Source organism: Triturus cristatus, chromosome 4_1 (genome assembly GCF_964204655.1).
Source record: "Triturus cristatus chromosome 4_1, aTriCri1.1, whole genome shotgun sequence".
Classification (NCBI taxonomy): Eukaryota; Metazoa; Chordata; class Amphibia; order Caudata; family Salamandridae; genus Triturus; species Triturus cristatus.
Window position 1 is genome coordinate 758864331 of NC_140585.1, and position 17952 is coordinate 758882282.

A 17952-nucleotide genomic window follows, 5' to 3' on the forward strand; every position below is an offset into this window, starting at 1 on the left:
CTCTGCGTCGCAGCTTCTCAAAACTGATGCATTGCCCTGACTGCACAACACAATACCAAACTTCACATCACAAGCCCTCGTCGTTGGGATCTTCAATGACGACGCAGGACCTCGCATCCCAGGCTCGCCATATCCCAGAACAGATGCATCGCTTTGACTCCAAGATGCACATATTGGTGTGGATTCTTGCAACGCTCCACAAGCCAGGATTTAAGGTACTCTGTTCAGTGGGCCTAGCTGGGTCCCTGTAGCCGGCTCACGCTCCATCGTGATCAGCCTCAACTTGTGACCTTGTCTCTGTCCGGCATGAACAGATATCCACAGTTTGCACTCAGTGCTTTTTTTTATTTCCAATAATTTTTATTAGGGATTTTTTTAAAGAATATACAACAGAAATAATAATGACATCAGGTATTACAGGTATTACATCATCTCACATTAACATGAGTATCATCCATGCGATCGAGACATGTACATTAATCACTCAATTTTTCAAAGATCCCAAGATATTGTTTGCATAATCAGACAATGAAGGATGTCCAACTATAAATTCCAAGTCTAAGGTTCAGTAGTGCCATGAACTTAAAATCACATCATCCTTGCGGCTTAACAATTGCCTGGTTTGGTTTTGATAGTTTCATCCATAAACTATTGTGGGAGTTTGTAGTTGTCCCTCTAAAAAGAAAAGGGAAAGAGAGAAAGTAAGCAAAAAATAAAAGCAAACAGGGAAAACCGGGAATGAAAAAGCCGTTGGAACATTACAGTGGTCAATTGTCACCGAGGGGATCTCCTTCAATGGACTTCTGACATGTTTTCATGATTTTGTCCGGCGGTAAAGTAGGCATTATACCGGAGACATTTCTCATTAGTTCATGGGGGTTTGAAAACAAAGGTGGATGAGTCCAAGAAGTTCTATAGTTTAGTATGGGGGAGCAGAATGGGAATGATTTTGCACGCCAAAGTCAGCATTAGTCCCAGCAGGTCACAATCATTATTTTGTAGATCGGTGGTCTAGGGGTCCTGGGAGTATGTAAGGCATGGGTACTCACAAACTTTCTCTCTGGGGCCAAATTTACAGTGTGGTTTGTGGCTGAGGGCCGCACCGGTGGGGGCGGGGGCAGTGGGGGAGGAGGCGGGGCTAGAGCAAAAAAAAAACCTATGACCATGAGGTTGAACACAGGCCCCTGCAGCGGACGCCTTCGTCCACTGAGCCACCAGACCCGGCATTCACACATCTTTATCTATCTATTTATCTATCTCTCGCTCCGTCTCCCTCCCTCTCTCTCTCTCTCTCTCTCTCTCTCTCTCCCTCTGTCTCCCTCACTGTGTCTCCCTCTCTCTGTCTCCTTCCCTCTCTCTCCGTCTCCCTCCCTGTCACCCTCCCTCTCTCTGTCACCCTCCCTCTCTCTGTCTCCCTCCCTCCCTCTCCCTCCCTCTCCCTCTCTCTGTCTCCCTCCCTCTCCCTCCCTCTGTCTGTCTCCCTCCCTCTGTCTCCCTCTTGTCTGTCTCAGTCTGTCTCCCTACCTCTCCCTCCCTCCCTCCCTCTCTCCCTCCCTCCCTCTATCTCTCTCTCTCCCTCTATCTCTCTCTCTCTCCCTCAGTCTCCCTCTCTGTGTTTGTCTCCCTTTCTCTGTCTCCCTCCCTCCCTCTCTCTCTCTGTCTGTCTCCCTCCCTCCCTCCCTCCCTCCCTCCCTCTCTCTCCCTCCCTCTCTCTCTCTCTCTCTCTCTCCCTCTCTCTCTCTCTCCCTCCCTATCCCTCCCTGTCTCCCTCTGTCTCCGTCTCCCTATGTCTCCCTCCCTATGTGTCCCTGTCTCCTTCTCTATCTCTCTCACCGTCTGTCTCCCTCCCTCTCTCCATCTCCCTCCCTCTGTCTCACTCCCTCCCTCTGTCTCCCTCTCTCCGTCTCCCTCCATCTGTCTCACTCTGTCTCACTCACTCTGTCTCCCTTTCTCTCTGTCTCCCTCTCTCTCTCCGTCTCCCTCCCTCTCTATCTCTGTCTCCCTGCCACTCTCTCTCCGTCTCCCTCCCTCTCTCTATCACTCTCTCTCTCCCCCTCTTTCTCACTCACTCTGTTTGTCTGCCTTTCTCTGTCTCCTTCTCTATCTCTCTATCTCCCTGTCTCCCTCTCTCTCTCTCTCTCTCTCTCTCTCCGTCTGTCTCCCTCCCTCTCTCCATCTTTCTCCCTCCGTCTGTATCCCTCCCTCTGTCTCCCTCCCTCTCTCTGTCTCCCTCCCGCTCTCTCTCTGTCTCCCTCCCGCTCCCTCTCTGTCTCCCTCCCTCTCCGTCTCCCTCCCTCTGTCTCCCTCCCTCTCTCTGTCTCCCTCCCTCTGTCTCCCTCTCTCTCTCCGTCTCCCTCCCTCTCTCTCTCTCTCTGAATCACTGTTTGTCTCCCTTTCGCGCTCCCTCCCTCCCCTCTGTCTCCCTCCCTCTCCCTCTCCCTCTGTCTCCCTGTCTGTCTCCCTCTCCCTCTCCCTCTGTCTTCCTCCCTCTGCGCACTCTGTCTTCCTCCCCCTGACACCTCACCTGCTGCTCTCACTCCCTGCTGCCCTCCGTCACCTCACCCTGCTGTCCTCCTCACCCTTTGACACCTCACCCGCGCTGAGACAGCTTCCGAGAACACACACAGCTGCCGCCGCACCCAAGTACTTAACAGGTGTTTTAAAAACCATTCACTTGTTAATGAGGCTTTATTGTATTTCACCTCTTCTTAGCGCCCCTGCATCAGGGGCGCTAAGAAGAGGTGAAATACAATAAAGCTTTAAAAGAAATCGCCCGGGCCCCAGAAGCTCCACGCTGCTGCAACCGGCGATGTAAAAAACACACAGGTATGATGTCTGTAAGGTCCGCGAGCCGCCACGGAAGGCTTGCCGGGCCGCCGCCGGCCCGCGGGCCGTGCTATGAGTACCCGTGATGTAAGGGAACTATTTGCGTTGTTGTGAAAGATGTCTCTGATACAGTCAAGGATCTTGTTCCAGAATGCGTGGAGTAAGGGGCAGTGAAATAACATGTGCGCAAGGTCACCTCCCTGTTTGTTGCAGTTCCAGCAGAGGGGGGATTCCATAAGGTTAATCTTGTGTAGTTTGTTTGGTGTCCAGTAGGTTCTATTGATAATCATGAACTTTGTTTGGGAGAGTGCAGGTGATACTTTGTTTCTGAAGGGTGTCCTGTGCATGTGTTCCCAATCAAGTTTGATCATGTTAGAAATAGTTTCTGTTTCCCATTTCCTTTGTGGGATTTACAGGGTTCTGGTAAAAGTAGTTTGAATAATTTAGATACCATGTGTCCCAGCGTATTATACTCGGCTAACTTGGAGGGTGGTGAGGGGACTGCCAGCGTTATGGGTAGTTTGGCAATCTGGACCTTAAGTTTCAGGAATTATAGAGTTTTTTTCCCATCTCCAGATTGGAGAAGGGCTTTTGGGAGGTGCCATAGTACAGGTCCTTTATAAAGTTGTCGGAAAGTCATCCTATGCCCTGGGCACCCCCAACTTTTTGCTGACTGGTACTGGTGGTAGCTGATTTGGACTGCTATGTTGAAAGAGACACAATTAGAATATAGTGAAAACACCTACATACACTAGGGTACACTCTGGGTTGGGGTACCCCTGTGATTGGCATGACCTACCCTAAAAGACCCTAGTACCGAATAGGGCAGGGGGTTTGAAACTACTTCTCAGTCCCTAGTTTATAATAGGGCATGGCAGTTTAGAGGCCAGCAGCCATCTCTGCACTTGCAAGTGTGCATGGCTGAGGTCAGTTTAAAAGTAGCCCTGTGTTGCAAGACTGTTTTTAAAAACTACATTGTGCCCAAACTCGACTTTGGTGTTTGGGTCACTTAAAAATGGATAACCTACAATGTTTGAGCATATTAAGTACCCACAGGGTCTCCCCTAGGTGTCCCAGGGGTAGGGGGTCAGATATTTATAAGGAAGACCCTTATAAAATGAGTTTTATATGCCCTGGGTTAGGTGAAATTGCACATATCACTCCCCACATTGTGATAAAGTGCTATCCAAAATCGACTTTGGTGCTAGGAGCACTGTGGAGGGAGGATCTGCAATATTATTACATATTCAGAACTCCTAAAGGCTCCCCTAGGTGTTCCAGGGGTGGGGGTCCTGTAGGTATAGGCAGAGTACTTATAAAATATGTTTTATATGACCTGGTGCTGGAAAAATGGCCCAAGTAATTTTTCCCATTGCAAATCCCATGCCACATAGGTTAACATGGCAAGAAGCTATAAACTACTAACTCTTGATAGACGAAGGTTAAAAATACAATTCGAAGACTTCCCAGATTGGTCTTAATAAACTCAATAATATTGATATCGCTAAATTTCTCGTAAATTGTACAGACAAGAAGTCATAAGACTTTCTTGTTAGTAAGCCCAGATTCAGCCTTCCAGTGGTATGTCCAGATTGGTCAGAGTTAAGTGGATTGGCCAGGCATCTTTGAAGAGGCGATAAAGAGCCCCTGGGTTTGACCAACTCTTCTGCAAGGGCAGTGTTCTGTTACACAGGAATACCAGAGCAGGGGGAGGAGTCATAAACAATGGACTTGAAGGGAAGGGGAAGACACCAGTGTCATTTACAACTCTACTCTTTTGAACCCAGCCAGATGCTAGGCTTAAGGAAGGAATGGGCAGATGCAAGGGGGAGAGACTATGGAGATTAGCCATCCTAGGGGTGTGTTTCGCCAGCTCTTCTCTCCCTGCTGGAAAATCGGCCATTATGAATTTGGAAGAATTGATGCACTCTAGGACAAAATAGTACCACACTCTGCAGGAAGTGGTCAGGCCTTAGGGCGGTACCCTACACCCCATTGGACAGGAGTGGCCTCCTGCTTAACACAGAGAAATGGGGAAAAGTATCTGAGAGGGGAAGAGCCTCTCAGATCAGCTGCTTCAAACTTAAGAAAGCAAGACTGGCCAAGCTGCGAACTTTGATGTGCATTTCCTAAGGCCTACAATCTGAAGATTGCACCTTCTGCGCCATCTAGAACTACAGCCCTTGCTGTAAAAGGATTAAAGAGTGGACTCCTTGCAAGCTACAGGTTAACAAAGCTCACCTGGAACATCACCACCAAGCACCCTCAACTTGGAGAACTAACAATGGATTTGTAAGGGTTTTGTCCAAGTGGATTGTGGGAACTGAAGTCTTCAGCTTTCATGGACCTTCTTAGAGATTCCAGACCCTTGGAGTGATTTTGAGACACTTTAGGACCCCTTGGGGAACTTCAAGAAGAAGTTCCAGAAGTTAGGAGAACTTTGGAAAAAAGCTCCATAATGAGACCGACTCAACCTGGCCAGCCAAGCCGCCTACCTTCAACTGCGAGTCGGCCTGCCGTCCAGGTTTGTCCCGCTAAAAAGCTCCGTAGGTCCTACTTCCAGAATTTAACCAGGAGTAGTAAAATTCCGAGGCCTACAAACCCTCACTGAATCCAGCCTGGTGATGAGCATCAAGGGATCCCGGAAGAAAAAGCTCCGTAAAAGTTTCTAAGTCCGAACGAAGAAAATCTACATGCCAATGCCTGGAATGCAAATGGAGGAATGACTATAGTAAGACAGCCGAGAAGAAATATAACCTAGTACTAACTGATTATAAAGCAGCCATCATCAGCTCCAAAAAGAACTTCTACACCAGCGAAATAGAGGGGGGCAAAAACTCCGCTAGAGAACTTTTCTAGACCGTAAATGCATTATCAAAACTCCGACAGGGCAATGTTTTCTCTCCTGATCAAGTGCTAGTTGATTAAATGGCCACCTTCTTTCAGTCTAAGGTCCAAAAAATATATCAGGAATTAGAAAGTCTGAACGCTGGCTGTTCCTCACCTCAGGCTACTCTCACAGATGACTTTGCACCTATCTCCTTTCACCTGAACAGCTTCTCCCCTTTGACAATCAACAGGGTGAATTACTTATTACTGGCGATCAAGTCTGGCTCTCTAATGGACCCATGCACTCCAAACACCATTTATGGGGTCTCGAACAAAGTTAGCACCCTACTCGCACCCCTCCTGAACAATGTTATCAAGTCTAGTGTCTTCCCAACTTCTTGAAAGAAAGCCTGCATCAGACCCATTCTTGGATCCTCTCAAAGTAACAAACTACCGCCTAATCGCCTGTCTGCCCTGAGCAGCCAAGGTCCTGGAAAAAGCCATTAACTCAGCGCTCACGGAATAACTAGATACCAAGAACCTCTTGGATCCAACACAACATGCTTTTCGATCCGGCTACTCCACGGAGTCTGCACTAATTATGGCTACTGAGGAAATTCGCTGGCAAATTGACATAGGACTAAATGTTCCTTTGTTTTACTTCAAAGAGAGTGCTGCAAAAAAAATTCTAGTATTTTAGGTCTTTAGCACATTAGTTTTCTAATTTTGCAAACAGCACTTTCAGGTAGTAGGGTGGCTGAAACTAGATAGCACCTCGCTAGATATTTTCACACAGTACTGTTTCTAAAAAATACTTGTGACATTGTTTGATGTGCAGTAAAATTCCCTAGTTACCTGCACTCATTATTTCTTTTGGAACTGTGATCTGGTTTGCAAAACATTATCAGAGTAACTGAGATTAGTAGACATAGTAACATGGTAGGTTTTGATGATGATAGAGACAAGGTCTTAAATGAAATCTTCACAGGACAAAAAATTCAGGACAGAAAAACAATAGTTGAGAATAAGAAACCACAAGGATTGAACCAGCTGTTCATAAAACTAGAAAGAACTCGCAAACAAGAACAAGTATCTATTCAATCCAACACCACGAGCTGCATGTATCTATACCCTACAAAAGATACATAAGAACTGTACCTCCCCGCAGGGTAGACCCATCATTTCAGGTTTGGGTCACCAACGGAGCACACTTCTGAATACATTGATATATTCCTTCAACCTATAGTCCAAAATTTGCCATCATTTTTTCTAGATACAAAGGATTTACTAAATAAATTAGAGGACTTAATATTGTTCAAGGATTTCACATTTGTTTCTCTGGATGTAAGTGCACTATACAACTGCATACCTTTCAACAAATGCATAGATGCTCTTACGTACTTCTTATATAAGCGGGATGCAACCTTATACGAACATACACAAATGGTTTTAGATTTGACACGTATCACCTTAGAGAAGAATTATTTTCTGCACAATGGAACGGGGTTCAGGCAATCATCTGGGGTTACCATGGGATCAAAATGATCTCCTTCTTTTGCAAACATCTACATGGGCTTTTTTGAACAGCCCCATATCTTGCTTATTTTCCTCAATAGACTGTTTTTATGCGGGTGAAATCTTGGGTTAGACTGAACTTTTCAGTTTGGTCTACTTCATTTTGGCTTCAACTATAAAAATACTCATTGAACTTCAATTGCAATATATAGTTATCTGAATTGAATTTTATATTATGATATACATGGCGGTTTCTTGGGAGGACAAGTAAATGTAAAACAAATTATTTGTTTCCATCTTTCCTTTATGATGCACATATCCAGACAATGTATATTGTTCCTATTCCAGCCTTGAGAAAGTCTTGTGATTAAGACAAAACATGTGTCGGTTGATGCTTGCTGTATTTTACAAATAATAAACCAACAATGGAAACATTGAACATTTTGGAATCTTAAGATTTATTTCTGTCAGGAGAAGAGAGAACATCAACTCTGGATCTTGGCTCTGAATTTGGCATATTGTAGACTATTATATTCACATTGTTATTATACATAGGATTAAATGGTTCTTTGTTTTACTTTAAAGAGAGCACTGCAAAAAAGGTTCTAGTAAGTAATAAATTGACAAGGGTGGCAGGGCCATCCTTATCCTACTTGACCTATCTGCCATGTTCGATACTGTTAGCCATACTGTACATACGCGACAGCTGGAGGCAGTGGAAATTGGAGACTCTGCAATCACCCTTCTCCCCTCCTTCCTCTCAGCTAGAGAACAGTGTGTGTGTTGGGACGCTCTAGAATCAGGCAATATTTACCTTCCAGGGGGAGTGCCACAAGAGTCCGCTCTCCCTCTAACACTGTTTAACATTTATGTTACCCCTTTGGCCAAACTAATAAGAGACCATGGGTTCTCGCTAGTATCGTATGCGAACGATACCCAAATTATTATCTCCATCTCTACAATGACAGATTCGGTGGCCGACAGATTCCGTAGCTGTCAAAGCCACACCATGAAATGGATGCATAAGAATTACCTAAAATTGAACACAAACAAAACTTGGAATTTGGAAATGGTCTGCCAATCTGGACCCAATCATGGTGGCCAGCAGCAGCGGGACTCTATCCTACCCCTGCTACCAAAGTGAGAAACATAGGCTTCCTATGTGATACCCAGCTCAACTTCTCAGGGCAGAGCAATCATCTGACATCTGCCTATTACTTCCTTTTAAAAATGATACGTAAAATCCGACCTTTACTACCTATGGATTTGAGGAAAACAGTTATGATGGTCCTTGTTCTTTCCCGCCTAGACTACTGGAATGCCCTGTACCTAGGCGTTGGCAAATGCTAGCTCCCTAAACTTCAATCCCTACAGAATGCAGCGGCACAAACTCTGTTAAACATTCCAAAATATGGTCACATTTTTGGTGTCATTAGAACTCTACATTGGCTCCCAGTGAAACAGGGAACTGAGTTTAAGGCACTTTGCCTGGTTCATCATGCCCTATATGGAGGCGGGCCGAATCATTATCATAAACTATTCCAATGGCATGCCCCCTGTTGGACGCTAAGATTGGCCAACAAAGCTTTGGCCCAAGTTCATAGAGTGAACAAGACCAGATGAGGAGGCAGATGTCTCTGTCCGGGCATCTAAGCTCTCAAACGAACTTCCATCTAATATTATGCTTACTCCATCCAGGTTCCAGTTCAGGAGACATTTTAAAACTTGGCTTCCCCCCTATAGCGATCAAGTGTCTCCTGACTCTTGAACTCTGCTCTCTTGCTTCCTTTAGCACCAAGACTCCCCGGCATTCGTGCACTTTATAAGCCCTTTACCTACTTACATACTAAAAGGTGAGCAGGAACAACTGCAAAACCCAAGCCGCCTGCCTTCATGCGCGCGTCGGCCTGGATCCTTGGTTTGTCCCACTGGAATGCTCCGGAGGTTGGACTTTCATAAGTCACCGAATCCGGACTGGCTGAGCGCTTCAAGAGACCCTGGGAAGAAAAGTTCCAGAAATGTTTGTAAGTCAGAAGGTAAAAACTTTGACCGAGACCTACCGCAAGGGGTAGAAGCCCAGGGCTCCATCGTGGTCAGCCGGAAACTTTGACCCGGCCTATCGCGACCAGATGTCCCAATAAGGTGCTATACGTTTCTATGTGCTACATAATGCTAGATCGTTGAAAATTCATATCTCAGGTTCCCTACATTTGATTTTTGTCATTTTGGTGTCATTTTAAAGACAAAAGTATTTCCTATTTTTATATAAATTGATGCTGGATTTTTGTTGTGCATTATGTCTTAATTATTTACTGAATTGGTGTTTTAAATGCTTTACATACCTGTCTTTGAAGTTAAGCCTGCTTTCTCGCAGCCAAGCTACCAAGGGTTAAGCATTGGAATAATTTTCTAAGACCTATTCTTAGCCATTTACTGCGTTAGTTGACTTATTGCCAGGGGCAGATATACATTTGCCCCTACCAATAATCTACTTTCCAACATTTAGTGCTCAGCGGTGTGGATGAGGACTTGCGTTTAGAAAGTACACCTTTCAGTAAAGTGAATTACGATTCTAAAAACCCTCTAAAGTGACTTGGAACAAAACTTTTGAGTTTGATTTTTGGAATTTGGACTAAAACTGCTTTTAATCCATTGTTTTGATTTTTCAAAATTGTCCTACGTCTGTGTGCCTAGCTGTTGTGACCCAAATCTAGGGAACCATGGAGTTGGACCTGGCTAAACTGTCCCATTTCAGGATGGCTGATCTTAGGGTACAGTGTAGGCTGAGGGGGCCTGCTTCCAATAAGATTAGGAAGGTAGCGTTTTTAAGTCCCTAAAGACCTGGGCTGGGGTAGCTGAAGAAATACAGGGGGGGAATAGGTAAAGTTCCCCTCACCCGGGAGGGGGGAGTGAGGATGTTGCCTCTTCCATTTGTTCTGCTGTTAGCCATGCAGTTCCAGATGGTGGGCGGAGGGCAGGGGCCCCTACTGAGGAACCATCACTTTCCCTTACAGAAAGGCAACTTGAGGCCCAACTCTCTTTCATTACATTGGAAAAGGAAAAATTGGAATTAGCTAAGAGATGGATGAGGGATGAGGGATGAGGGAAAAAGAAAAGCTGGCAGTAAAAATGATGAAGATTTTGAGATGTCCAGGGGTGGTGGATTTGATCACAAACTTCCCAAGGGTATAGTACCCAGGTACAGGGAGGGGATGACATTGATAAGTGGCTAGCAGTCATTGAGAGGGCCCTAAAATGAGTAGGGCCCATTCTAAGTATTGGGGTGCACTCCTGTGGGAGTTGATTCCAGTCGCTGGGAGGGATAGGCTTCTGGCCCTGAGGGGGGGTGAATGCAGAATCATACCAGCAGATGACGGCATGCTTAGTCAAGAGATTTGGTCTGACTCCAGAGCAGTACAGGGTGAAGTTTAGAGGCACACAGAAAGTGAGTTTAAAGAACTGGGTAGACTTTGTGGACGTTTCAGTGGAGGTACTAGAAGGCTGAATTGATGATAACAAAGTGGACACATATGGGGGGTATAATTTGTTTCTGAAAGAACATATTTTGACTCATTGTGCAGAAGAGAAGTTACGCCAGTATCTAGTGGACTCTAAGCTGACAGACCCCAGAGAGCTGGGGGAAGCTGATGATGAGTGGGGGGGAAGCTGATTATGAGTGGGTGAGAACCAGAGTTTCCATTCTGCACCAGGTCCCTCCCCAGAGGAAAGCCCAGGGGAAAGAAGCTCAAAACACAGAAGGAGTCCTCCAAAAACCTGAACATGGAGGGGGGGCCCGAGCAACCCAAATTCAAAGGGAGGCAGTATCAGGGAAAGCATGGTAGGTTCTTTGAATCCTCAAAAGTGCGTAAGTGCTTTGACTGTAACCAGCCAGGGCACAAACCGAGAGGTGCTGTCTGTGCCAAGAAGCTCCCCCCCCTAGGGGGACATCCCCTGAGATTTCCAGTGTAAGTGTGGTGGTGGAGAGTGGTATCTTGGATAGTCAGGTGGTGGAAGCAACCTTAGTGTCCCTGGGTGGGGTGAATATTGCAACCTTTGATGCCTTACCTCCAAACATGGCCAAGTACAGGCAGAGGCCTAAAGTGAATGCGGCTGAGGTTGAGGCTATCAGACACACAGGGGCCAGTTTAACTATGGTGCTGGAAGAGCTGGTGCCTCTAGGGAGGTTGCTACCTGGTGAGTTTCACCAGGTGACTTATGCAGACAGCACTATCAAACTCCATCCTATGGCTGTGGTGGATTTGGAATGGGGAGGTGTGACAGACCCTATGCAGGTCGCTGTGTCTAAGGTGCTCCCAGTCCAGTGTTTACTAGGCAATGACCTTGAAACCTCTGAGTAGTCAGATGTGAAGAGAGGACTCCATATGAAAATATTGGAGCTCCCTGAGTGGGTATGTGCTGTGACTAGGTCACAGACTAGCCAGAAGGAAGGGGCTGGACACTTGAACCCTGGAACAAAGTGCCAAGCATTCAAGGACAAGGGTCCTGTGCCTGGTGAGCCAGCCCATGGAACTCCAGAGGTGCAGAAGGAATCTAACCCTGATGTTGGAGGAACTGGCCTCTGAGGGAGGTACTCCATCCCTGCCAGAGCTGTCAGATTTGGCAGAACTGACAGGAGGAGGTGGGCCCTCCAGAGAGGAGTTCAGTACGGGACAGAGAGACTGTCCCACCTTTGAGAGCTTGAGGCGGATTGCCTCTAAGCAAGAGGAGGGGGATCACAGTGGGTTTCATAAATTCTATTGGGAAGATGGACTGCTTTATACTGAGGCCAGACACATAAAGGAGGGGGCCACCAGGAGGTGGAGGGGGCCACCAGGAGGTGGATGGTGCCCCAGAAGTACAGAGAGTTCATCCTACAGAGATATCCCCTTGGCAAGACATTTGGGACAGACAAAGACATGGACCCATTTCTACTGGCCCCATAGGTCTGAAAAGGTAAAGGAGTTTTGCAACTCCTGTGTCACATGTCAGGCCAGTGACAAGGTAGGGGGCAAGACAAAGGCTCCCCTAATACCACTGCCAGTGGTTGGTGTTCCTTTTGAAAGGGTGGAGATGGACATTTCTGCTCCCCTAGACTCCCCTACTGTATCATGGACTAGGTATATCTTAGTGGTAGTGGACCATGCCACTAGGTACACTGAAGCAATCCCTCTTAGAACCATTGGTGCTCCTGCAGTGGCCAGAGCACTGCTTGGTGTGTTCACCAAGGTGTGTTTTCCGAAAGAGATGGCATCAGATAGGGGCAAAAACTTTCTGTCCAGCTATCTGACTGCTATGTGGGATGAGTGTGGTGTCAACTAAAAGTTCACTACTCCCTATCACACACAAGCAAATTTGGTCAAGTTGAGAGATTCAACAAAACCCTGAAAGGCATGATAAATGGGTTGTCAGAGAAACTCAGGAGGAGATGGGATGTTCTGCACCCATACCTACTGTTTGCCTACAGGGAGGTGCCACAGAAAGGGGTTGGTTTAAGTCCCTTTGAGTTGTTGTTTGGTCAGCATGTGAGGGGGCATTGAGCCTGCTGAGAGAGTCTTTGGAGAAGCCTATTAAAGAAGCAAATGCCAATGTGCTTGACTATGTGCTAGGCCTGAGATCTATAATGGCAGAGTACATGTACAAAGCAAGCAGGAAACTGGAGAGCAGCCAGGAGCTCATGAAGCACTGGTATGATCAAAAGGCTAGTATGCCTGGTATACTCCAGGACGATTTGGTGTGGGTGTTGGAGGCTGTGGCTCCCAGGGCCCTCCATGACAAGTGGAGTGGGCCCTATCCAATCTTAGAAAAGAAGGGTGAGGTTATCTATTTGGTTGACCTTGGCATCCCCATGAACCCTCATAGGGTCCTGCATGTGAATAGATTGACACCCCACCATGTTACTGGTCACTGGTGAGGAAGTGGAGGAGGAAACTGAGCCTGTCCTTGACATCTTCTCCACTAATGTGCAAGATGGTTCAGTGGAGGGAGTGGTACTCTCTCCCAAGTTGACAGACCAGCAGCACAGAGACTGTATGCAAGAGCTGGAGCAGTATGATGGCCTGTTCTCTTTGACCCCGGGCATTACTGAGTGGTGTGTGCACCACATTAACACTGGCGACAGCCTACATGTCAAAAATAAACTGTACAGCTTGTCTGACCATGTCAGAGCCAGCATTAAAGCGGAGGTTGCTAAGATGCTGAGCTGGGGGTAATTGAACTGTGTGAAAGTCAAGGGGCAAGTCCAGTGGTGCTTGTGCTCAAACCTAACCCACAGGGGGGATCCAAGGAGTTAAGGTTCTGTGTGGACTACAGAGGATTGAACGCAGTCACAAAGACTGATGCGCACCCTTTAGCTAGAGCTGATGAGCTCATTAACAGGTTAGGGGCTGCTAAGTACCCGAGTACTTATGATTTGACTTCAGGTTACTGGCAGATTTCCCTCACTGACGGAGTAAAGGAGAGATTAGCATTCTCCATACAAGAGGGACATTATCAGTTAAAAGTAATGCCCTTTGCCTTAATGAATGCACCTGCCACCTTCCAAAGGTTGGTGAACAGGGTCTTGTCAGGGTTGGAACAGTTCAGTGCAGGTTATCTGGATGATATAGCTGTATACAGTTCTACCTGGGGGGATCACTTAAGCCACCTAAAGGAAGTGCTTCAGGCCATTCAGCAGGCAGGCCTGACTATTAAGGCAAGTAAGTGCCAAATAGGGCAGAGTTATGTGGTGTACCTGGGCCACCTGGTAGGTGGGGGCCATGTACAGCCTCTCCGAGCTAAAATCCAAACTATTTTGGATTGGACAGCCCCTATCACCCAGACTCAGGTCAGGACATTCCTTGGATTGACAGGGTATTATAGAAGGTTTGTTCAAAATTATGGGACAATTGTGGGGGCCCTGACAGAACTCACTTCTAAGAAGAGGCCCAAAAGGTGGATGGGACCCCAGAGTGGCAGAAGGCTTTTGACACTCTGAAAGCTGCTATGTGTTCAGCGCCAGTGCTGCTGGCCCCTGACTATACAAATGAATGTGTGGTTTAGAAAGATGCTTCAGAACAAGGGAGTGGGGCAGTCTTGTCACAGCTAAATGAAGAGGGCCTTGATCAGCCAGTTGCCTTTATTAGCAGGAGGCTTCTTCCCAGAGAGCAGAAGTGGAGTGCCACTGAGAGAGAGGCTTTTACTGTGGTTTGGTCCCTGAAAAAGTAGAAACCATATTTGTTTGGGACTCACTTTCATGTTCAGACTGACCACACGCCTCTCAGATGTCTCATGCAGATGAGAGGGGAGAATCCCAAGCTGTAAAGGTTGTCCATTCCCAACAGGAAATGGACTTTACCATGGAACACAGACCTGCAAATGGGGATGGACTTTCAATGTTTTTCCACTTAGCTTATGAGGACTACCAAGGTGAGGGTTAGTAATCCATCACCTTTTCTTTCGGTGGGCTATGTTGGAAAGTCATCCTGTGCCCTGGTCACCCCCCAACCTTTTGCTGACTGGTACTTGTGGTAACTGACTCTAACTGACCCTGGGCTCTGCCTAACCAGGGCCAGTGCTATGCTGAAAGAGCGACACTTAGAATACAGTGAAAACACCTACATACACTAGGATACACTATGGGTTGGGGGTACCCCTGTGATTGGCATGAACTACCCTAAAAGGCCCTTGCACATAATAGTGCAGGGGGATTGAAACTGCCTCTCAGTCCCTAGTATATAATAGGGCATGGCAGTTTAGAGGCCAGCAGCCCTATCTGCACTTGCATGTATGCACTGCTGAGCCTGAGGGCAGTTTAAAAGTAGCCCTGTTTTGCAGGACTGCTTTTAAAAACTACATTGTGCCCAAACTCGACTTTGGTGTTTGGGGCACTTACAAATGGATAACCTACAATATTTGGGCATAGTAGGTACTCCTAGGGTCCCCCTAGGTGTCCCAGGGGTAGGGGTCAGGTATTTATAAGGAGGACCCTTAAAAAAATTGTTTTATATTTTATTTCACTCCCCACATCATGATAAAGTTCTACCCAATCACATTGGTACTAGGAGCACTGTGGAGGGAGGATCTGTAATATTTTTACATATTCAGAACCCCCAACGTCTCCCCTAGGTGTTCCAGGGGTGGGGGTCCTGTAGATATTGGCAGAGTACCTATAAAATATGTTTTTATAAGCCCTGGTACTGGAAAAATGGCCCAAGTCATTTTTCCCTTTGCAATTCCCATGCCACATAGGTTAACATGCAAAAACAACAATTGATGGACAGAATGCAGAACAATGTCATACATTCACCCCAGTACAGAGATCTGGGCCTAAATCCATCGTTTTTTTGCTCACCATGCCGTTCCAGTTTGAACCCAACCACATGCAAATCAGTCTTGACCCTGTGCCTCATGGGAACAGTCCAGCCCGAATTGCCAAGCCAGGTCCTCCCTGGACTGGAAACAAGCATCCTAGGACCGGTTTCGGGGTTTCACCCCTCTTCAGCCAGGATAGCTTGATTCCAGTGGCATGGAGAGCAAGGGACCCACGTCTGGGCATACCCTTCCCACTCGGCGCGAAAAATGCAAAAACAACAATTGATGGACAGAATGCAGAACAATGTCATACATTCACCCCAGTACAGAGATCTGGGCCTAAATCCATCGTTTTTTTGCTCACCATGCCGTTCCAGTTTGAACCCAGCCATATGCAAATCAGTCTTGACCCTGTGCCTCATGGGAACAGTCCAGCCCGAACTGCCAAGCCAGGTCCTCCCTGGACTGGAAACAGGCATCCTAGGACTGGTTTCGGGGTTTCACCCCTCTTCAGCCAGGATAGCTTGATTCCAGTGGCATGGAGAGCAAGGGACCCACGTCTGGGCATACCCTGTCAACTTATGGTGAACAAAGTGGTACAAAAGGGGGTGGTGATGGACGGAGCATCAGAACCAATCAAACACTCCCACCCAGTCAACAGATCTGGGTTTGATCCATCACCGTTCTTTAGCCCACTCTGCCACCCCAGTTCAGACATGGCCATATGCAAATCAGGCTGACCCTGTGCCTCATGGGAACAGTCCAGCCCGAACTGCCAAGCCATGCTTTCCCTGGACCGGAAACAAGCTTCCTAGGACCGGTTTCTGGCATTTCAGCCGTCTTCAGCCAGGCTTGCTTGAATCCAGTGGCAAAGTGAGCAAGGGATTCACGCCTGAGCATACCCTGCCGCTTGTGCTTGACACAGAGCAATGGGAAAAAGTATCTGAGAGGGGAAGAGCCTCTCAGATCAGCTGCTTCAAACTTAAGAAAGCAAGACTGGACAAGCTGCGAAGTTTGATTTGGATTTCCTACGGCCTGCACTCTGAAGATTGCACCTTCTGCACCATCTAGAACTACAGCCCTGTGGTCTACCTTGCTGTAAAAGGACTAAAGAGTGGACTCCTTTCGAGCTACAGGTTAACAAAGCTCACCTGGAACATCACCACCAAGCACCCTCAACTTGGAGAACTAACAGTGGATTTGTAAGGGCTTTCTCCAAGTGGATTGTGGGAACTGAAGTCCTCAGCTTTCATGGACCATCTTAGAGATTCCAGACCCTTGGAGTTATTTTGAGACACATTAGGACCCTTTGGGGAACTTCAAGAAGAAGTTCCAGAAGTTAGGAGAACTTTGGAAAAAAGCTCCATAAGGGGACCTGGTCAGTCAAGTCGCCTGCCTTCAACCTGCCGTCCAGGTTTGTCCCGCTGAAAAGCTCCACAGGTCCTACTTCCAGAGTTTGAATGGAAGTAGTCAAAATCTGAGGCCTACAAACCCTCACTGAATCCAGCCTAGTGACGAGCATCAAGGGACCCCAGGAGAAAATGCCCTGTGAAAGTTTCTAAGTCCGAACGAAGAAAATCTACATGCCAATGCCTGGAATGCAAATGGAGGAATGACTATAGTATGACAGCCGAAAAGAACTATAACCTAGCACTAACTGATTATAAAGCAGCCAATATCAGCTCCAAAAAGAACTTCTACACCAGCAAAATAGAGGAGGCCAAAAACTCCTCTAAAGAACTTTTCAAGCCCGTAAATGCATTATCAAAACTTCAACAGGGCAATGTTTTCTCTCCTGATCAAGTACTAGTTGATAAAATGGCCACCTTCTTTCAGTCTAAGGTCCAAAAAATATATCAGGAATTAGAAAATCTGAACGCTGGCTGTTCCTTTCCTCAGGCCACTCTCACGGATGATGTGTCACCTATCTCCTGTCACATGAACAGCTTCTCCCCTTTGACAATCAACAGGGTAAATGACTTATTACTGGCGATCAAGTCTGGCTCTCCAATGGACCCATGCCCTCAGAAAACCATTCATGGGGTCTCGAACAAAGTTAGCTCCCTACTCGCACCCCTCCTGAACAATGTTCTCAATACTGGTGTCTTCCCAACTTCTTGGAAGAAAGCCTGTATCAGATCAGACCCATTCTAAAGAAACCCTCCTTGGACCCTCTCGAAGTAACAAACTACCGACCGATCGCGTGTCTGCCCTTAGCAGCCAAAGTCCTGGAAAAAGCCATTAACTCAGATCACGGAATACCTAGATACCAACAAACTCTTGGACCCATAACATGGCTTTCGATCAGCTACTCCACGGAGTCTGCACTAATTATGGCTACTGAGAAAATTTGCTGGCAAATTGACATAGGACTAAATAGTCCTTTGTTTTACTTCAAGGAGAGTGCTGCAAAAAGTGTTCTAGTATGTTATGTCTTCAGCACATTAGTATTCTAATTTTGCAAATAGCACCTTCAGGTGGTAGGGTGGCTGA